The sequence below is a fragment of the Salvelinus namaycush genome, chromosome 19 (assembly GCF_016432855.1).
Source record: "Salvelinus namaycush isolate Seneca chromosome 19, SaNama_1.0, whole genome shotgun sequence".
Classification (NCBI taxonomy): Eukaryota; Metazoa; Chordata; class Actinopteri; order Salmoniformes; family Salmonidae; genus Salvelinus; species Salvelinus namaycush.
The window spans coordinates 33,169,443-33,190,519 of record NC_052325.1 but is presented as its reverse complement, the minus strand read 5'-3'; the positions used below and the strand labels follow the sequence as shown (position 1 = coordinate 33,190,519).

Genomic DNA, 21,077 nt, shown 5'->3' with positions numbered 1-21,077 from the left:
GCCCTCTGGTGGCCCTCTTAGCACTAACTAGCATTAATGGGCCGACTCTCTTCTCTGTATACATCAACGATGTTGCTCTTGCTGCTGGTGATTCTCTGATCCACCTCTACGCAGATGACACCATTCTGTATACTTCTGGCCCCTCTTTGGACACTGTGTTAACTAACCTCCAGTCGAGCTTCAATGCCATACAACTCTCTTTCCGTGGCCTGCAACTGCTCTTAAACGCAAGTAAAACTAAATGCATGCTATTCAATTGATCACTGCCCGCACCTGCTCGCCCGTCCAGCATCACTACTCTGGACGGCTCTGACTTAGAAGACGTGGACAACTACAAATACCTGGGTGTCTGGCTAGACTGTAAACTCTCCTTCCAGACTCACATTAAGCATCTCCAATCCAAAATTAAATCTAGAATCGGCTTCCTATATTGCAACAAAGCACCCGTCACTCATGTTGCTAAACATACCTTCGTAAAACTGATCATCCTACCGATCCTCGACTTCAGTGATATCATCTATAAAATAGCCTCCAACACTCTACTCAACAAACTGGATGCAATCTATCACAGTGCCATCCGTTTTGTCACCAAAGCCCCATACACTACCCACCATTGCGACCTGTATGCTCCAGTGGGTTTGGCCCTCGCTTCATACTCGTCGCCAAACCCACTGGCTACAGGTTATCTACAAGTCTCTGCTAGGTCAAGCCCCACCTTATCTCAGCTCACTGGTCACTATAGCAGCACCCACTCGTAGCACGCACTCCAGCAGGTATATCTCATTGATCACCCCCAAAGCCAATTCCTCCTTTGGTCGTCTTTCCTTCCAGTTCCCTGCTGCCAATGACTGGAACGAACTGCAAAAATCTCTGAAGCTGGAGACTCATATCTCCCTCACTAGCTTTAAGCACCAGCTGTCAGAGCAGCTCACAGATCACTGCACCTGTACATAGCCCATCTGTAAACAGCCCATCTATCTACCTACCTCATCCCCATACTGTATTTATTTATTTATCTTGCTCCTTTGCACCCCAAAATCATACAAAGGTTTCTGTACCAAATATTAAGTTCTGCTTTTCTGATGATTCAAATACACTGCTCAAAAGAATAAAGGGAACACTTAAACAATTTTTGTGCACATTTGTGGCCTGCTGGAGGTCATTTTGCAGGGCTCTGGCAGTGCTCCTCCTGCTCAAAGGCGGAGGTAGCGGTCCTGCTGCTGGGTTGTTGCCCTCCTACGGCCTCCTCCACGTCTCCTGATGTACTGGCCTGTCTCCTGGTAGCGCCTCCATGCTCTGGACACTACGCTGACAGACACAGCAAACCTTCTTGCCACAGCTCGCATTGATGTGCCATCCTGGATGAGCTGCACTACCTGAGCCACTTGTGTGGGTTGTAGACTCCGTCTCATGCTACCACTAGAGTGAGAGCACCGCCAGCATTCAAAAGTGACCAAAACATCAGCCAGGAAGCATAGGAACTGAGAAGTGGTCTGTGGTCACCACCTGCAGAATCACTCCTTTATTGAGGGTGTCTTGCTAATTGCCTTTACTTTCCACCTTTTGTCTATTCCATTTGCACAACAGCATGTGAAATTTATTGTCAATCAGTGTTGCTTCCTAAGTGGACAGTTTGATTTCACAGAAGTGTGATTGACTTGGAGTTACATTGTGTTGTTTAAGTGTTCCCTTTATTTTTTTGAGCAGTGTACTTATGTCATGCAATAAAATGCAAATTAATTACTTAAAAATCATACAATGTGATTTTCTGGATTTTTGTTTTAGATTCCGTCTCTCACAGTTGAAGTGTACCTATGATAAAAAATTACAGACCTCTACATGCTTTGTAAGTAGGAAAACCTGCAAAATCGGCAGTGATTCAAATACTTGTTCTCCCCACTGTATATGCATAGTCCGCCACCCCTCGTCTTACCAGACGCCGCTGTTCTATCCTGCCGATACAGCGTATATAACCAGCCAGCTGTATGTTGATAATGTCGTCGTTCAGCCACGACTCCATGAAGTATAAGATATTACAGTTCTTAATGTCCCGTTGGTAGTTTAATCTTCCTCATAGGTCGTCGATTTTATTTTCCAATAATTGCACGTTAGCTAGTAGAACGGAGGGCAGAGGGGGTTTATTCCATCGCCTACGAATTCTTAGAAGGCAGCCCGACCTCTGTCTTCTTTTTCTCTGTCGTCTCTTCACGCAAATGATGGGGATTTGGGCCTGTTCCCGGGAAAGCAGTATGTTGTTCACGTCGGGCTCGTCGAACTCGTTAAAGGAAAAAAAAGCTGTTCGCTGTTCTGATGTCCAGAAGTTATTTTTGGTCATAAGAGATGGTAGCAGCAACATTATATACAAAATAAGTTACAAAATAAGTTACAAACAACGAAAAAAAACGAACATAAAAACACAATCAGTTAGGAGCAAGGCGTCGTCTTCCCTCATCTTTTGTATCTGTGCCATTATAGCATTCGTGACAGAAATGGCAGCGCCATTGAGGTTATCTCCATTTTAAAGATGTCAATTTTCCAGTTGGACATGACTCCAACAGGGTCACCAGGAGAGATCAGCTAATGAAGTTGGAAGCCCCACCGAGTTGACTACATTAAAATGGTGGAAGCCTTTTGGCCACTAGAGGCCTCTATCATTCTCTATTTGCTTGCCCCAGTATGCCATTGTTAGTTGTGCTCGAGGAGTAGATGACCACACCTTATATTGATGCAAATGTAAGTGAGGGAAGGTGCAGTTGTGAAACAGAAATTTGCATTTTAGATTACGATTTTGTATTGGCCCAAAAAGTTATTGTGAAACACTATCATTCTACTATTACTGGAGATATATTATGGACGTTTTCTGAAATTACAATGCTAAAATGCTACATGTATCTTCTATAAAATTAACACTTTCTTAGTGTTTATATTGGTCTAGGTGTTATGAAATGTATATTTTAGCTATGTTCATATTTGAAATCAACACTAAGCAGTGTTGTGCTCTTAACACTCATGTACTTTCTTACAGTGTTAATCCATATACCAATGACACTTTTCAGTGTTGTGAGTTGTAACTCTCAAGGTGTTGGGAAATGAACCTTTATATCAGTATTTTGGGGGGATGTTGTTTTAACACTTTATGGTGAAAAACTGAATTTGCATATTTCACAGGGTGCCTTTTCTTTCAGAGTGAATTTTAGAGTTTCCACTCATGGCTGTATTTGTTAGTGACAGAAAAATGGTTATGGACTTCTTATGTCTTTCACCAAATGAGTACCAAGGCAAATGCTATCATTAAACTGTAACTTGATGATACCTACACCAGGTCTTACTTTGATTGGCTAAATTGTATGTAAAACAGTGGTGTTAGTAAACTACTGGTTTACAGGCCACATCAGGCCTGCAAGTCACATTATGCTGCTGTGTAATTCCAACTGGAATTCACCCGGAGTTAGGATATCCAACAGTTGGAAGTTCTTTTCACCTGCAACCTGCATTCAGAAAGTTGATAAGAAGACATAAACCATTTAAACTGGAACAACCATTTCAGTAACGGGCAAAATATATTTAACTAACTGTTTGGATTAGTTTAGAAAATGAATGTTATTTATTTTTGTGTTGCATAAGATTAATCAATCAATTTACATGCAAAAACACAGATATCCCCCCCACCCAAAAAATGCAGTGGAGCATGTTGGGGAATATGATAATGATGGGAGTTGTTTTGATGGGACTGTTTTACTTTCCAAAGTGTAAAACAATAACTCTGGTTATTAAAACCAACACTGGGTGTTATTTTACACCAAAGAGTGTTAATTTCACTAGAAATGTTACACTAAAAAAATCAACACTGACCAGTTTAGCATGCTGCCAGTTTGAATCTGGGTAGTTCTTGGTGGATGTTTTATAGCTGTTTTAAAGCAAATTTCCTGCAATTCTACATATATTGCCATGGGGCAGAGAGAAAAAAATTCAGTTTTAGAGCTAATTTCCTGCAAGCAGACTACAGCATCTCCCAACAAGCAGACTACACAGTAAGCCAGACCAGTGGGAATGTCTGGCCATGGAAATGTCTGCAAGTTTCACTGTGAGTCATGGGTACTAGGAAACTAAACTGGATGATTTCACCAGAGTTGCTATGATTTGAAAGAGCCGGGCTGTTAACCGATACGTTTGGTTTGTTTAATAACTTTGAAAACCTCACAGGCTGTGTTGCCTTTTCTTATGCAGAGATGTCATATTATAACTACTTTATATGACATATTATACATCAGATGTGACATTTAACCACATGACATAGACTTATTAACCTATACAACAGCTATTAAGAAAGATTGATGGCTGTTTTCAGTGATCAAACATCTGAAAGCAGTCATTTACTGGCAAAAAAAAAGGCTCAGTGAGTGAAGTATTATTGAGTGCAGCTTCTGGATGCTGTGAATGTGTGCGGTGCTGAAAGCGGTTCCACATGTGTTTTCTGTGGGGAACAATTGCTTGCAAAATTGCCTCGTAATTGCCATTGTGAAAAGACAAACTATTTACATTTTCCGTTCAAGCAATGCTTAATAGGCCGTGGATGATCTCTAGTTAACACGGCATCTACACAACCGTACAGGGTTTCTGGCTCCAGTCATACAAATCTTTATTTACCCACCCAGACTCAGTGAGGCCACTAAAGTACTTGATATCTGGTTTTAATGGTTTTGTCTGACTGAAGACATGGTCATGCTGTCTTTTCCATCCCCAGTTATGTGTGTTGGCAGGTTATTAAGGTGGGTGTGTGTGTTTGGTTTTATTATCCTTGTGGGGACCATAAGTCCTCACAAGGATAGTAATACAAGGATCATTCAGACATTTCACTGGTTCCCACAAGGAAAAAGTCTATTTTAGGTTTAGGGGTTAGGTGTAGGGTTACAATTAGGGTTAGGGCTACAATTAGCGTTAGGGTATTAGGGTAAGGGTTAAGACATAGGGTTGAGTTTAGGGTTAGGAGTTCAGGTTAGGGTTATGGTTGGGGTTATGGTTAAGGGTTAGGGTTAGGGTTAGGGTTAGGGTTAGGGGTTTGGGAAAATAGCATTTTAAATGGGAATCAATTGTTAAGTCCCCACAAAGATAGTAAAACAGATATGTGTGTGTGCGTGTGTGCGTGTGTGCGTGTGTGTGTGGTTTACTATTTTTGTGTGGACTAGAAGTCCTCACAAGGATAGTAAAACAAGGAAAATTCAGACATTTCGCTTGTTCCCACAAGGAAAAAGGCTATTTAGGGGTTAGGGTTACAATTAGGGTTAGAGGTGGGAGTTAAGGTTGGGTTGGGGGGGCTGTGCTTGTGTGTGCATCCATGCGTGCGTGGATATGTGGTGGGATAGCTCTGTGTAGCACATTTTATCCATGGCAGATTCCTTCTCTCTCAGCCCAGTCTCCTCCCCACAGGCTGGGCTAGCTCCATCACAGGAAGCCCTGTCACAGCGGAATTTCCTCTGGAAGAGTTCCGTGTTTGCTCTCTGGGATGGGCTATTCATATCCACAGTCGTTTATCCCCCTGTAAAACCTTGGAGAGATAAAGGAAACATTTATTTTGTGTCTACGTCTCTAGGGGATATTGTGTACGAGGACACATGGTAATGCAGATATGTGTTAAGAGGATGTATTACTTAGATTCTATAATCTAGAGTTCAAGCATTCTGTTTGATTTAAGCATACCATTTGGAGCATGACATTATGGGCATACCAATCATGTTGTTTTGATTGCAACAATGTTAATGCTATTGTGAGTGGGTGAGTCAACCATTTTGGTGTATATACTGTACCTCAGCATCAATAGGATGTATTACTGGTTATCCATGTAATTAGGTATATTTCTAAAAGGAGATATGGATGAACTCTCCCTTTAAAACTGAAGAACATACTTGTTTCCTAATGGGAAAAGGTCCACCCTACTCTGAATGCAGACCAGACATTTTAGAATTGTTGAAGCTCACACAGCTGCTGATGACATAGTCAGAAAATATGCAATGGCTCCTGATAGAAGGGAGGAGCTGCAGCAAAAAAAGTGGAGACAACTTGCCAAGAATGAATTCAAAGTTTGGCAGTAATACATTATATTGACAGAGTATATGAATATATTGAATATATTGATTGAATATATTGATTGATTGAATGCAAACTTTACAGTTAAGAATATTTTTTTACTTTTCATAAGAGGAGAGGAAAAGAGACATTTCCTGGCCTCCTTTCAGGCAGTTCTATTTAAGTGAGTATGTTTGGAATGTAACTTTCATGTCGCTTTTTTACCTTACTTTCACTATCAAGAGGTCAGTAGAACATATAGTTTAAAATGTTCCACCCACAGCTCTCACTCATCCATCCTAGAACTCAAAGCCATTGTGTTTGTGATTTGACTTCAACATTTAAATTATGACTTGATTTGCTCTCAAAACATGAAATGAAATGTTAAATCCTTGTTTTATGTATTATGTATTTATTGAGGCTGATTCGAGTCAACATTTTGGGTCTCACTACTGGGAAGTGAGAACATGTACTGCATCTTTATGCTATGTTGGATACTGCAATTACAGAATCCGTTCAAGTATTGTTTTAACGCAAAAGTAATGTAAGCACCAAGTGTATGCTAGTATTTTAAAGAGAGCAATTTGGAGTCTACTCTGTATCTATAATAACATTATTTTGACTGCTCTAGAGCTGTCTCCACGTTTAACAGAGATATACTGTAGGACGCCGTAAACTTGAAGGGGTCCATTTACTAATAAAGTGAAAACCATACATTATGTCACTCCCCCACCCCAGGCTTTAGTTTGAGTGATGTCACCGGAGGCAAGGGGGGCTATCCCTAGATAAAGGGTTGTTGTTCTTGCAAACTGCCTTCTATCTCTTCTTCCTTCTTCCTCCATGAGTTTTGGTCAGAATTCCTACACAACATATTCCCCAGTGTTAAATTAACACTGAACAGTGTTGAATTAACACACTGCTTACTGCAAACCTTCATTTGCATATTTCCTAGAGTGCTTTGCCTTTCGAGTGAATTGTCGAGTGACTGAATTTGTTAGTGACAGAGAAATGCTTTTTTCATACATCCATTTTCAGTCCTAAGTGAATATGTTATCATTCATATGTTATTATAATTATAAAATGTAATATACTGGACTGTTTGGATGACTCAACAGCTAGGTTGCAGACAATGGGTCACTTAGTTGGGTAGTTTTTAATGCTGGGTTATTGAGATATGACCAAGCGGGTCAGCTCAGAAGACCGGATGTTTGGCTTAGTAGGGGCCTCGATATCGGTAAATGTATTTTTGTCGAGCCGGGAAAGTAAATGTCATTCTGATTCATCTGTCAGTAGAATTGTTATCACATGTTACGGCTGAACACGGACAATTTCGTAGCTTTAATAAAGCTTACAGTAGTGTATGAGTTCCTTAAAAGCCTATACAGATTCCAATTTGAAATCCCTCATGGAATAGTAACCACTTTGGTGCAATATTTATATAATAATGGTAATTCAGTATTTTTGTATTAAAGTATGTAATTTTCAATAATATTCAAGGAAAATTTTACATCGGTGTGTACGAACCTAACATGATCAACAGTAATTACATTTACTCTCACGGGTGGCCAAAAATAACTAAAACCACTCTCGTAATAAGCCACACCTCCTGAAAATAACCTATGGATTACATAAATAAAACCCAGTTGCTTGGTCAACCCAGCATGAAAGTGAGCAAAACCCCAATTGATGGTTAAATTAACCCACGTTTGGGTCAGGTTATTCGGGTTATTCACGCAATCTGTCATGTCTTGCAAAGTGATGTGTAATTCCTACTGAAATCCAGCCAGAGAGAGGATATCCAAACTTGATAATTTTTAATCACCCGCAACCTGCATTCAGCAAGACTGCCAGCATTGAGAAGACTGAAATATGAGACTAGCTAAAGCATCTAAACTGGAACACCATTTCAGTAACGGATGCAATAAGTCCAAGTAACATATTGGATTAGTTTAGAAAATGTATGTCATTTAGATTGGAGAAGCATAGATTAATGAATCAGTCAATGTAAATCCCAAAACATAGATATTGAAACAAACAATTCTTAAAAATCAACCTGCAATAGAGCATGCTGTGAAATATGATTGGTGTGGTTTTGGTTCAACTGTTGTTATTAACACCAACACTGGGGTTATTTTACACCAATGAGTGTTAATTAAACACTTACAGAGTTAATTGTTATGTTTAGAGTGTAGGCCTTTAAAATAAGGCCTTATGAAATACATTGTAACGTGTTCAATAATAACATTTTAATGATGACATATTCACTTAGGATCTAACTCGGTGAAGTCCATAGGACTGAAAATGGATGAACGCAACAGCCATGTCTCTGTCACTAACAAATACAATCATTGGTAGTAACTCTGCAATTCACTCGAAAGGCAAGGCACCAGGAAATAAGGCTTTACACCAAGTAGTGTGTTAATTTAACACTATTCCAGTGTTAATTTAATGAATGAAACGTGTTGATTTAACACTGGAGAATTTGCTGTGAACAAATTCCCATTCATTTCTAGACTGTGCATGACTAAAGTGCATGAATGAAGTGCATGAACATGCATGACTAAAGTACGCAAATCTGCGGTGCAGTCGTGAGATGTAAATATTTAGACCACATCTTTGCCTTGCCCTAGGCTGTTCTGATCAACACACTGTAATGTAAGTCAGTGTCATTGCAAACCAGCTGCATCAGCTCTGCTAGCTTTCAGACCTTACAAACAAAGAGAGATGGATTGGAAAAGAGGAAGAGAAAGAGAGAGCGAGATCAAGATAATTAGCATTAGGAAACACCAGGCAAGGATGTTTCCCTCGCTAGGGAGAGAATATGGCATTATTTAATTATTGCGCCTACGGGTCAAACGAAAGGTGGTGGAAGTATATATTCAATAGCCCAGGGATGTTTCCCATTACATATATACGATGCCACATACAACAGCTCAAAGTCTGTCCCTCAAAAAATTATGATTATGATCGAACATGTGATTTCATCTTTCAACTGGAGTTTAGCTTATTCAAGGTTTAAGAAGTATAGCCAGATAGAGGTCCAGCTTGAGTACATTCTCTGCAGTTGTAGTTCTCCGTTCCAGAGAAGGACAATTACGAATCCACACAGAAACTTAGACAGCTCTGTAAACAAATCAAGTCCTTTGAAAAAGTTTTTAAAAACTCTGATTTGTTGTCTGCTTTGTGGCATGCATAAAGAGGGTTTGAGGTCAGCTGGAGCAGCATTACCACTGTAAAAACCTAGAATTGGTTTTATCCCAAGCATCAATTAGATGCTAATTACACAGTAATTACTATGTTCTTAGTTCAGGGAGGCCAATGATCTGAAAAACCCTATTGTAGAAGTAGGCCTAATTGAAGACAGGTGAGCAGTTTTCTTGAGGGATGAGTTGCAAGAGCTGCTGCTCTGTTATAAACACGCCGGTGATTGTTTACTTTTCCTAGTGGATATTGTCACTGATGTTTCTGGGTAGCATGTGAGCCATTTTGTTTGGTGTCAGTTGACATATTATATCCTAGGAGGTGAGACATCAGTTCCCATGACTGACATGTTTTCTTAGCCATTGAGTGTTATTGCGTCATTTAGAATGATATCACCCTCAGCCTGATGACATGGTGCTGGTAGTGCATATTCATTATATTTATTTTTTATGTTTCTACTGTATATCAACTAAAGACATTGGGATGTTGCTAAATAATAATCCCTGGTAGCCATAATGACTTCCCAACTGACATTTAAAATAGGACAGATGACAAACTATATGCTGTAGAAAGAGACTGTTATAGGTGGAGTTGTTAGGGAAGGATCAAGTGAAGACATGATTATCTTTTAATGATTAAATCATATAGATTTATGCTTCTATCCCCCTCAGTTGTTCAAGTTCAGTGAGTTGTTTCAGTGAGTTGTTTCAGTGAGTTGTTTCAGTGAGTTGTTTCAGTGAGTTGTTTCAGTGAGTTGTTTCAGTGAGTTGTTTCAGTGAGTGTTTCAGTGAGTTGTTTCAGTGAGTTGTTTCAGTGAGTTGTTTCAGTGAGTTGTTTCAGTGAGTTGTTTCAGTGAGTGTTTCAGTGAGTTGTTTCAGTGAGTTGTTTCAGTGAGTGTTTCAGTGAGTTGTTTCAGTGAGTTGTTTCAGTAAGTTGTTTCAGTGAGTTGTTTCAGTGAGTGTTTCAGTGAGTTGTTTCAGTGAGTTGTTTCAGTGAGTTGTTTCAGTGAGTGTTTCAGTGAGTTGTTTCAGTGAGTTGTTTCAGTGAGTTGTTTCAGTGAGTTGTTTCAGTAAGTTGTTTCAGTGAGTTGTTTCAGTGAGTTGTTTCAGTGAGTTGTTTCAGTGAGTGTTTCAGTGAGTTGTTTCAGTGAGTGTTTCAGTGAGTTGTTTCAGTGAGTTGTTTCTGTTAAGATCTCCATTTATATCAAACATTTACTCTCACTCTATTTTTTATGTAAAAAATATGGGCAACATCGCGGTAGACATCCCCTTACTGTTCCTCCTCCTCGCTGTAGAGCAGAGAGTTTATTCTCCCACATCTGGATATGCACTTAGTTGATATAAAACACCAGGATCCCGTGACCTTGTGGATTTGTTAAAGTGCAGGCTGGTAAACTGGAATGTTGTAGGTCACCATGCAAAGTTTCCTTTGCATTGTGGGTTGTCCTCATTTGGCATTAAAGTGGAAGAAATTAACTGGGAGGAACTACCTCCAATAAGAAACATTAATTTAAATGTTCTGTTCCAAAACGTAAAAAAACGTTAAAAAAAAAAAAGTCTATTACATGCCCTAATATATATGAACCTGGTGTGATGTATGGACTGGCTGGGTTCTCATGCATGGAAGATGGAAGGAAGAAATTGAGCTTGAAATCACTATCGAAGTAATGAGGAAGTTCATTTCAGCTGTGTCATAGTCAATGAGGTGCTTGTTATTGGTTTATAAGGTGTACATTGTGTCTGTTGATTGGTGCTTGCAGTCTATGAGGCTCAATTGACACCAAATGAATTAAACACCAGAGACAGAGAACTTCTGGATTGTAATGTATCTGAGTTTGATTCAGAAGGTATGTTACAGGATAGCCTGTATGTATTCACAAAGAGAGAAAATGTGCCCAGCTACACTTAAAGGGTGTCAACATGTTCTGCTTGGTTTGATCGAGTGTACTATTGGACACCACCTGAGAGGATGTGGAAACCACATGTTTTACTGCTAGCCCGAACACTGTAGAGATAACACATGGTTACAAATGAAACAGGTAGTCTACACCTGTGGAAACCAAAGAGCATGTTGTACCTGTATATGCTTAGTTTACACACCAAAAAATGTATGCAAATGATGATATGACAATTGTAAACACTATACACACAGGAGATATTAGGCCCGTAACATAGACTAACTTGCCTCACACTCGACCTATAGATAGTGCAAGTGCTGTTTTGTTGATTCTGTCTAGAAATGACATGCACATTTATCTCACAAATTGTAAGATATGCCATTTAAGACCACTTTGGAGTGAAATGGAAATTGATTACAGTAATAGACATGCAAAGTATAGCACAGCTGGTTCAGGTTAAGGAGCGTTTAATAGGTGCTTTAACATAGAGATAAAATATATACTTTGACCTGGAATTCTTCTTCATGCCTGTTTTTATGTGCCAGGTGTGTTATAATACCATAAATGATATGTTATATGTTCAACATCATTGGCTTTGTGGTCAGAGCGCTGTAATTCATCTGAAAGGGAAAAAAGCAAACACACAAACCATACACAGTTACAGAGCAAGCCAAATGCCATCGTGAGGTAAACCACATGGCCAGATAAGGTTGAAGTCAAGTTGATGACTTGAAAATGTTATTATTTTCAGTAACTGGCATATTGTTGTGCCTTGCTAGTAGAAGTGTGTACATATGTAGCTATTACTATTCTCCCTTTTGAGCACTACTGGTTTGCAGTTGGATGGTTTGCTGTACATTGGTCTAAACTCACTGCATTTTGCAGAAAGCTAGTCGTGCAAAAGAGAAAACCTAGCTTGTTACTGTAGCTTCCAGTCATGTTTGATATGATTATGTGAAGGATTAATTACCATACTGATCTTATCCCATAACCTTCCCCAGGCGCCATTACTTTCTGTTCTGGCTTGCTAGGGCTGTATTTTTAATCCAGTATAAGTATATGTTATAGCCGAATAAATACGTTTTCCACATATTATAGTTACTCAAGCCTTCCTTGAACACCATAGAATTACTGTAAATATTCTGCATCTAATTAAGAGGGACATCTCAGTGTGGCAAACCTGGGTTCAAATCGTATTTAAATGATTTCTAAGATTTTTAAGTCTTCGACCGTTTCTTTGAGCCTGCCTGGAGGCAGGGTTTGCGCTTTTAGGACTATGCAATTTTTCCCAGGCAAGCTCAATGAAGCAAAACACAAGTAATTGTTAGATTTCAATGCTATTTAAACCCAGGCCTGCAGTGTAGACGGTACTTGACCACAGACGAGCTCTGTGGAACAAAGACAATTGAAAACTAGTAGTCAGTAGAAGGGGGATAAGAGTAATTTAGAATGACTGCATCCTCCCAGGCAAACATGGTTGGAACCACTCGAGGGTTTCATTTTTCTTTAAAGGAAGCCCCGACCGTCGGAGACAGCTCCAGAAGAAAAAGAAGCACAGGCATGTAATCAGCTACTTATTAATTTCACTCCCCATCCCTACCCCAGCCTAACCTTGTTTATGGAATGGAAGGGAAGGTGAAGTGCGTGTTCAAACCAGAAGCAACAGTGTTCTGTTGTGCCAACAAGGTTTGCCTATAATCCCCAGCTCTCATACCTCACAACTTTGGAATATGAAATAATGTTGTTTATAACCTTCTGAAGGGAGGCAACTCCTCTGGACACCCCTAACAAAGCACAGAGGGCCAGGTATCATAGGGTTTACATTCACTTTGAACTGACACTTTGTAGTAACTAGTTGCTGACAAGACATTTCGGAGTCCTTAACACCAATTTCAACACTGAAAATGCAAAGGCAGTTTTAGGTCACACTACACACGGTATACAGTGGGGAGAACAAGTATTTGATACACTGCCGATTTTGCAGGTTTTCCTACTTACAAAGCAGGTAGAGGTCTGTAATTTTTATCATAGGTACACTTCAACTGTGAGAGAAGGAATCTAAAACAAAAATCCAGAAAATCACATTGTATGATTTTTAAGTAATTAATTTGCATTTTATTGCATGACATAAGTATTTGATCACCTACCAACCAGTAAGAATTCCGGCTCTCACAGACCTGTTCGTTTTTCTTTAAGAAGCCCTCCTGTTCTCCACTCATTACCTGTATTAACTGCACCTGTTTGAACTCGTTACCTGTATAAAAGACACCTGTCCACACACTCAATCAAACAGACTCCAACCTCTCCACAATGGCCAAGACCAGAGAGCTGTGTTAGGACATCAGGGATGAAATTGTAGACCTGCACAAGGCTGGGGTAGGCTACAGGACAATAGGCAAGCAGCTTGGTGAGAAGGCAACAACTGTTGGCGCAATTATTAGAAAATGGAAGAAGTTCAAGATGACGGTCAAACACCCTCGGTCTGGGGCTCCATGCAAGATCTCACCTCGTGGGGCATCAATGATCATAGGGAAGGTGAGGGATCAGCCCAGAACCACACGGCAGGACCTGGTCAATGACCTGAAGAGAGCTGGGACCACAGTCTCAAAGAAAACCATTAGTAACACACTATTCCGTCATGGATTAAAATCCTGCAGCGCACGCAAGGTCCCCCTGCTCAAGCCAGCGCATGTCCAGGCCCGTCTGAAGTTTGCCAATGACAATCTAGATGATCCAGAGGAGGAATGGGAGAAGGTCATGTGGTCTGATGAGACAAAAATAGAGCTTTTTGGTCTAAACTCCACTCGCCGTGTTTGGAGGAAGAAGAAGGATAAGTACAACCCCAAGATAACCATCCCAACCGTGAAGCATGGAGGTAGAAACATCATTCTTTGGGGATGCTTTTCTGCAAAGGGGACAGGACGACTGCACCGTATTGAGGGGAGGATGAATGGGGCCATGTATCGCGAGATCTTGGTCAACAACCTCCTTCCCTCAGTAAGAGCATTGAAGATGGGTCGTGGCTGGGTCTTCCAGCATGACAACGACCCGAAACACACAGCCAGGGCAACTAAGGAGTGGCTCCGTAAGAAGCATCTCAAGGTCCTGGAGTGGCCTAGCCAGTCTCCAGACCTGAACCCAATAGAAAATCTTTGGAGGGAGCTGAAAGTCCGTATTGCCCAGCGACAGCCCCGAAACCTGAAGGATCTGGAGAAGGTCTGTATGGAGGAGTGGGCCAAAATCCCTGCTGCAGTGTGTGCAAATCTGGTCAAGAACTACAGGAAACCTATGATCTCTGTAATTGCAAACAAAGGTTTCTGTACCAAATATTAAGTTCTGCTTTTCTGATGTATCAAATACTTATGTCATGCAATAAAATGCAAATTAATTACTTAAAAATCATACAATGTGATTTTCTGGATTTTTGTTTAAGATTCAGTCTCTCGCAGTTGAAGTGTACCTATGATAAAAATTACAGACCTCTACATGCTTTGTAAGTAGGAAAACCTGCAAAATCAGCATTGTATCAAATACTTGTTCTCCCCACTGTATGTCATTTAAGTGATAATCCCAGAGAAGCCGGTGTTTGGAGGATATATAGGCCCGAGGCAAAGTCGAGGACCGGCAAACCGTGCCAATATATCCTCCAAACACCGGCTTCGAGGGCATTATCACTTTTATACAACGGGTTACCAACATATTCAAATAATGATTGACATATTTTCATTAAAAAAAATTATTTGTATGAATTTAATCATACTATTTCATTTTTCCACAAGATATAGCCCCAACACAAATCTAGGGTTGCTACCCAAGCCAGCTGGTGTTTCATTCTATCGGTTCGGTTGCCAGAGATGCTACCCAGTTGTTAAGTATTTTTTGTTCTGTATCCAGTTGTTCGTTCTAAATGTTCTATTGCCATACTGACTGGCAATGTTCTTATCCCTTGCTTGCTAGCAAGCCAACTACAGCTAACTTACAGTCACGTCAAACACTGCATCCAGAATAACAGCAAAGTAGCTGCATTTGCATTTGTTTAAGCTGTTTTCTAGTGACATATATTTGAATACATCCATAACAATGAGCTAATGATGCGATATTTCACCTGGCATAGAAATGTGCTCTCTCATCAGGACACTGTTGTTCAGAGCTAGCCAACATCACAGCTAACACAATCACTTCAAACTGAAGCTGGAAAGACTGCAAACTAACTGCATCTCGTTTAGTTTGACTTGTTTTCTTTGCCGTTTCTTTGTATATATTCATAAAAATTATGCTGATTCATGATTTCGACTGGCTGAGAAAAGCTGCCTGCCTATCTGACTCGTCCCGAGTCCCGACCCCTACACATTCATTACTATGGGACAGCTGGAGATTGAAATGCAATATTTAAACAATGTTGCAAATGTCAGGGAGATAGACAGCAAGGTTTATACAAATATTTGCTACTGAAAACCAATTGCTAGTCTAAATGAAATGGGAGATAATGTCTAGATGCTTTTTACAGTGGGGATCAAGTTTATTAAATTGCCTGGCTGGGCTGATGAGACAGTGGATTGTACAGTGAGATGGAATAGAGTAAATAGGCATTTCAACGTCATCGCTTTAGCCGGTGGTAACTTGTGGAATAGACACCGGATGAAATTTGATTTTAACCAATCAGCTTCCAGGATTAGTCCCACCTGTTTTATAAAAAGGCTTAATGAAGCCTTCAAAAGCTGCACACATAATACGCCGTCTGCTACGTGGCAATAATGCCAGGTGTAAGGACCTGTCATATCGCCCTTTATGGCATTTGCTTATAAATTATTTGTGAAACATCTACCTAGGTGTTAAAAAGGGTTAGGAAGCCTTCATTAAGCTTCATAGACACAATAGTGACCCAGTTGTGTGTGACCAATCATTGTCCTGGATAGCTTTCTCAGTGAACCATTGACAGGAGGGCGTCAAAGGGGAGGAGGAACTGGGAGATTTATGTAGGCTCTGACACCAAAGGGTTCAAAGCAGGCACCACAGCAGGCACCACAGCAGCCGCAAAGCCACCCAGCATCTGTAACTCATCAGCATGACCTGGAAAAAGCTGACAGTATTCCTACAGGATCAACACTGTCAGCAGGAACACTCTGGTCTTCCCAAATGGAAGATCTGTTCAGGCCTACATAGAAAACAAACAATAATAAAATGACTAAGTCATATCAAAAGGATTAGGCTGCTTTTGGATGTGTCTGACACCTGACAGAGCATTCAGGACATCTTGCTATTTGAACAAGCGTAAGCCTACTATCTGAAACAGTTTGGCTGGCATTGAGTTTTTTTTGCTTTTGGGAAAGAGAGAGTTGAGTTTAAATGACTCATTGTTTCCATCAGGTCATTTTGTAACCTTTACACTTCTGGCTGCAATAGTCTACTCCCCAAACACAACGTGTTATGAGTATTTCCACATTAGCCAAGGAAAATCCATGAAGTACCCATTAATTTTCACCTTCTGCTAGATTCACTGGAATTTGATCATAGATGTTTGACATCATTCAAGTTTGGATGCTGCGGTTCACTTTTAAGGTTACTACAAGCTCCGCTCCATTGATCTACGTGCATGTGCGTGGGTGGAGTGGGATTTTTGGAGCAGCGGACACCTTTTGGCAACATGATATCCTCACCAGTCCCACTCCCATTCACAAGGGGGTGATAGCAAAGTTTATTTTTTTTGTCATTTCATTTTGTGAACACACGGAAGAGTCGCCTTCCCTTGCTGGGACACACTTTTCACGCCACTTCGATACAAAGTGATTTTCTTAACAGGTTAGGAGAGAATGTTCCCTCACCCTAACCTTAACCATAGTCTCCTAACCTGCTACATTAATTATCCTAGCCTGCTGCATAAGTTTCCCTACACTGCTAAGAAAAATTCACTTCAGTATCGAAGTGGCGTGAATATGGTGTTTCCCTTCCCTTGCCAGTAGTAGCTAGATGGCAGCCTGGCTACCTGGCTTTAGCCTGGCTAAAAATATAGCAAGCTATCTAGCCTTATTAGCTTCCCACATCTCCATGTGAAATAATCAGATGTATAATAAAATAATATGCTGTGGAAAATATTCTTATACTTGCTGGTGTAACCTTAAACATTATCCCAGTTTGATATGCTGCTTGTGTATTAATTACCATATCAGCTACAAATAGAACGTCATCATGTATTGGTCACGGAGAAAGAAAAAACATGGCTAGCTAGTTGGCTACAGCAGGTTCAACCATTTCACAATAGCCTGGAATCATTCGTTTTTACTTTAAAAAAATACCTTTTTGGATGGATTCTTGTTTGGTTTACAGTTTGAACAGTCGCTGAGATTATATTTGGTTATCAATGCAAAACAGACTACTTTGATGAATAGCCTATAAAGCCTATTGATCAGATCAAGGAACCAAGCAACAACACTGCCCCCCACGGCTGTGGAATGAATGATACGACGAGTCTCAATTTTCAGGTAATACAAAAGTATGTTGAATTCTGGATTTCAAGGATCACCTTTTGTGACAAAAAATACATTGCTACGCTCCGAATCTTGCGTCTCCATAGAGCTTGTAGTAAGCTTTATCTGGCTTTTGTTCCCCCTGAGGTAGTTTAACAGTCTAGGGAGTCTTACTAAGAACACAACTAAACATTCTGTCATTCTCAGTAACCTAGAGAAAGTCCATGTTCTCAAACAGGAGTGGTCCGTCTGAGTGAGAATACTAGTGGGAAATACACTAGTATTCAGACGAACTCCACAAAAGGGGGGCAGCATGTTTTTTCACTGTTAGCAGGTTTTTACCTGTTCGAGGAAAGTATGGAACCTGCAATGAATTAAGCTGAGAGGAGAGGGGGGAGGGGGTTGCATTTTCCAAGCTCTGCACTGACTAGACCGGGCACGCACGATTTTGTCTGTTGCTAGCTAATTTGTCCTGGGATGTAAACATTGGGATGTTATTTCACCTAAAATGCACAAGGTCCTTTTTCTGGATCTTTGTAGAAATTGTGTGATCTCTATCGTGTGATCTCAACAATTAATCCATAGATAAAAGGGGAAACATAGTTAGTTTCTAGTAATCTTTTTCTTCTTCTTCTTCTTCTTCTGTGGACTTTATATGGCAGTTGGCAACCAACTTTAAGGTGTCTTACCACCACCAACTGGACTGGAGAGTGGACCTCAGTTGATCTTTCAATCACCCACGTGGGTAGATGCTCCTAAAAACCAATGAGGTGACAGGAGAGGCAGGACTTGCAGCGCATCACGCATCATACATAGAACCAAGTTCTATTTTAGAGTCTGGCTACGCAAACGCTCATTGACGCGTACGGGCAGTTTGGATTGAATAACATGTATGTGTACATTTATTTTACAACACTCGCGCATGTAATGTGAGCGGTGTGTTCAACATGTCAGCTTAGATAGTGATAGCGCTGACATCATCCACGTATTCCTATGGAAAACCCTTGATGGCACATGAAGCTGGAAGTATTTGAATTTGAAGCATGCCATATTGCTGAATGGGGCTGAATGGTACCAAAAAATCACTAAGGATCATGGTGAAAGTGTCCATAACAAGCAAAGGATCATGGTCAATGTAGTTGTTTTCATCCTACCTGCAAGAGTCAACCCAATGCTGCTGGGTGCACTCGCAAAGAGCGTTTATGAGGGCACAAGTAGGCCTGGCTCCAGGATGACATGTCTGAGAGGGTATTTTAAATCAATGGGGGGTGCACAAAAAGTATTGCTTTAGCGCTCAAATAAAACAAGGTAGATTGGTCAAACTGCTATTCAGATGTACAAAATGGTTCTGAAATGTACACATCAACAACTATTGTTTTAAAACACAGAAAAAAATGGGCCCCACTACAACATACGAGTGTATCCTTTTTTGCACCTACCAACACTCACCAATCAGCTCGACAGGATGAGCACAACTAGGCTATTAAAGACTCTTACAGGCTCCATAGCTTAAATGTCATTGATTATAACTATTGGCTACATTTCTGTCATATTTGTGACACTACACAATGAGCGTAACCTATAATAAGCCAGGCCGCCACTTCTCCAGTTGCGCAATACTTTCTGTGGGAGAGTTTCAGAAAAGCGAACTAAATCAAACTATGTGCATATTGTATATAGCTGATGTGAAATGTCCTACGTGACAGTAGTCAATTTTAATCTGCCACAAATAATAACAATACATCTGCAAGGTTACAGAAACACAGTAAATACATGGGGACAGGAATCCAAACCAAGACCTTTTCAATCAAAGTCAGTTACGGCAACAACAACAAAAATGTCATTGTGGTTTGCAAAAACATGTTTGATGTATGAATTCATATGAAGATGATTTTCTTCTTTGTTTGTTCCAGTGTTTTATTGATTCAATTATTCCAAATGTGCATTCTCACAGAGCAATAGCCTGGAAACTGGTTTTCATTGACGAAAGTCCCGGCTTTAGTTATGGATGGTACTTGGAGGCAGGACAGCAGAGCTTTTAGCAAGCAACTTAACCCATCCCGGGACTTTTTAGACTCATCAAATGTTTAGAACATGGACAACCTAGAAACTTTCCTGAGGGCCTATCTACTGTTTATTAAGTAGCCTAGACTAGTGTAGAGTGAAGAACTGGTTCCACAGAGAGGTCCACAGATAAAGAATGGAGACATGGTGGAGGACAGGCTCTACGGATCAACGCTGCCACGGAGGGGGAGTGTTCCACCACCACCGCCATACGGCTTTCTGAGACATAAGGGTGGGTGTCGGTGGGGGGTTGCTGTGTGTGGCGGCTGATGGGGGCGGCATGACTCATAACCACAGACATTCATTGGGGCATGGGAAAAACCTTTAATTCTGCCACAGTCAATCACTTAAATTTACTTACAGTATATTTGATCACGCCATATTGTAGCTGGACAAGACTGTAGTTCCTTCTAATTTGAGATCAAATCAAATCAAATCAAATGTATTTATATAGCCCTTCGTACATCAGCTGATATCTCAAAGTGCTGTACAGAAATCCAGCCTAAAACCCCAAACAGCAAGCAATGCAGGTGTAGAAGCACGGTGGCTAGGAAAAACTCCCTAGAAAGGCCAAAACCTAGGAAGAAACCTAGAGAGGAACCAGGCTATGAGGGGTGGCCAGTCCTCTTCTGGCTGTGCCGGGATAGCCATATGGTCCTCATTGTGCCTTGTTAAGGCAAAAGTGATTGATGGTATCAGTAACATCCTCCCACAGGCTTTCTACGCGGTTATCATGGACTTATTTGCTTTTGTTTGATCCAGTTCCCAGAATAAGAGTTTTAGTTTCTCCTTATCTGTTCTCTCTTCTCTTTGCTGAGTAGTCAGCACAGCACTGTAAAGTCAGACTCTTTCACACACTTTATCTCCCTCCAATATAGAAAATAAGATCCTGGTGAACCAAATATTCCAGGATGATATTTTTGTGTATAGTTTTTGTCATCATTTTTTCATACTTTTGTTAAATTTTGGTCATGGTCTACGGCATCCATTTTAGGAAGTCTGATTTCAGGGAAAACTCTGCCTGTGGTCATTTTGTATATGTTGTGGAGTGAACTAACACATGGTTCATTTAGAAGATTAGCTTATCTGGAATGAGCCATTATCCCCACAATGCCAAAGTGATGACATAGCCGACTGCTCAGTCTGTTTCCAACCAGTCAGACCTCACAGCACAGGTTTCACTGAAGAAAATATATACATGGAAACATTTGAATAAATGGAAACATTTGAACGCTATAAAAGTAGTATCTTGTAAGAGCTGTTGGGCTGGTAGACATGTTCCACTGTCAGTCTGGCACTGACCAGTCTGTGAGGTGTGTTCTTGTCAAGGGGTTACCTATGAAGCTCAGGGGTGCCACCTGGTGTTTACAATGGTAACAGGTAAAGGA

The 21,077-nt window shown here is 40.5% G+C and overlaps 1 protein-coding gene across 1 annotated transcript in view; it reads left to right on the top strand.

Moving 5' to 3' along the window:
- The window catches only part of LOC120064346 (collagen alpha-2(V) chain-like), a 66,909-nt gene that overhangs the window by 12,256 nt on the left and 33,576 nt on the right, over window positions 1–21,077 (top strand). The gene's annotated exons all lie outside the window — the stretch shown is intronic.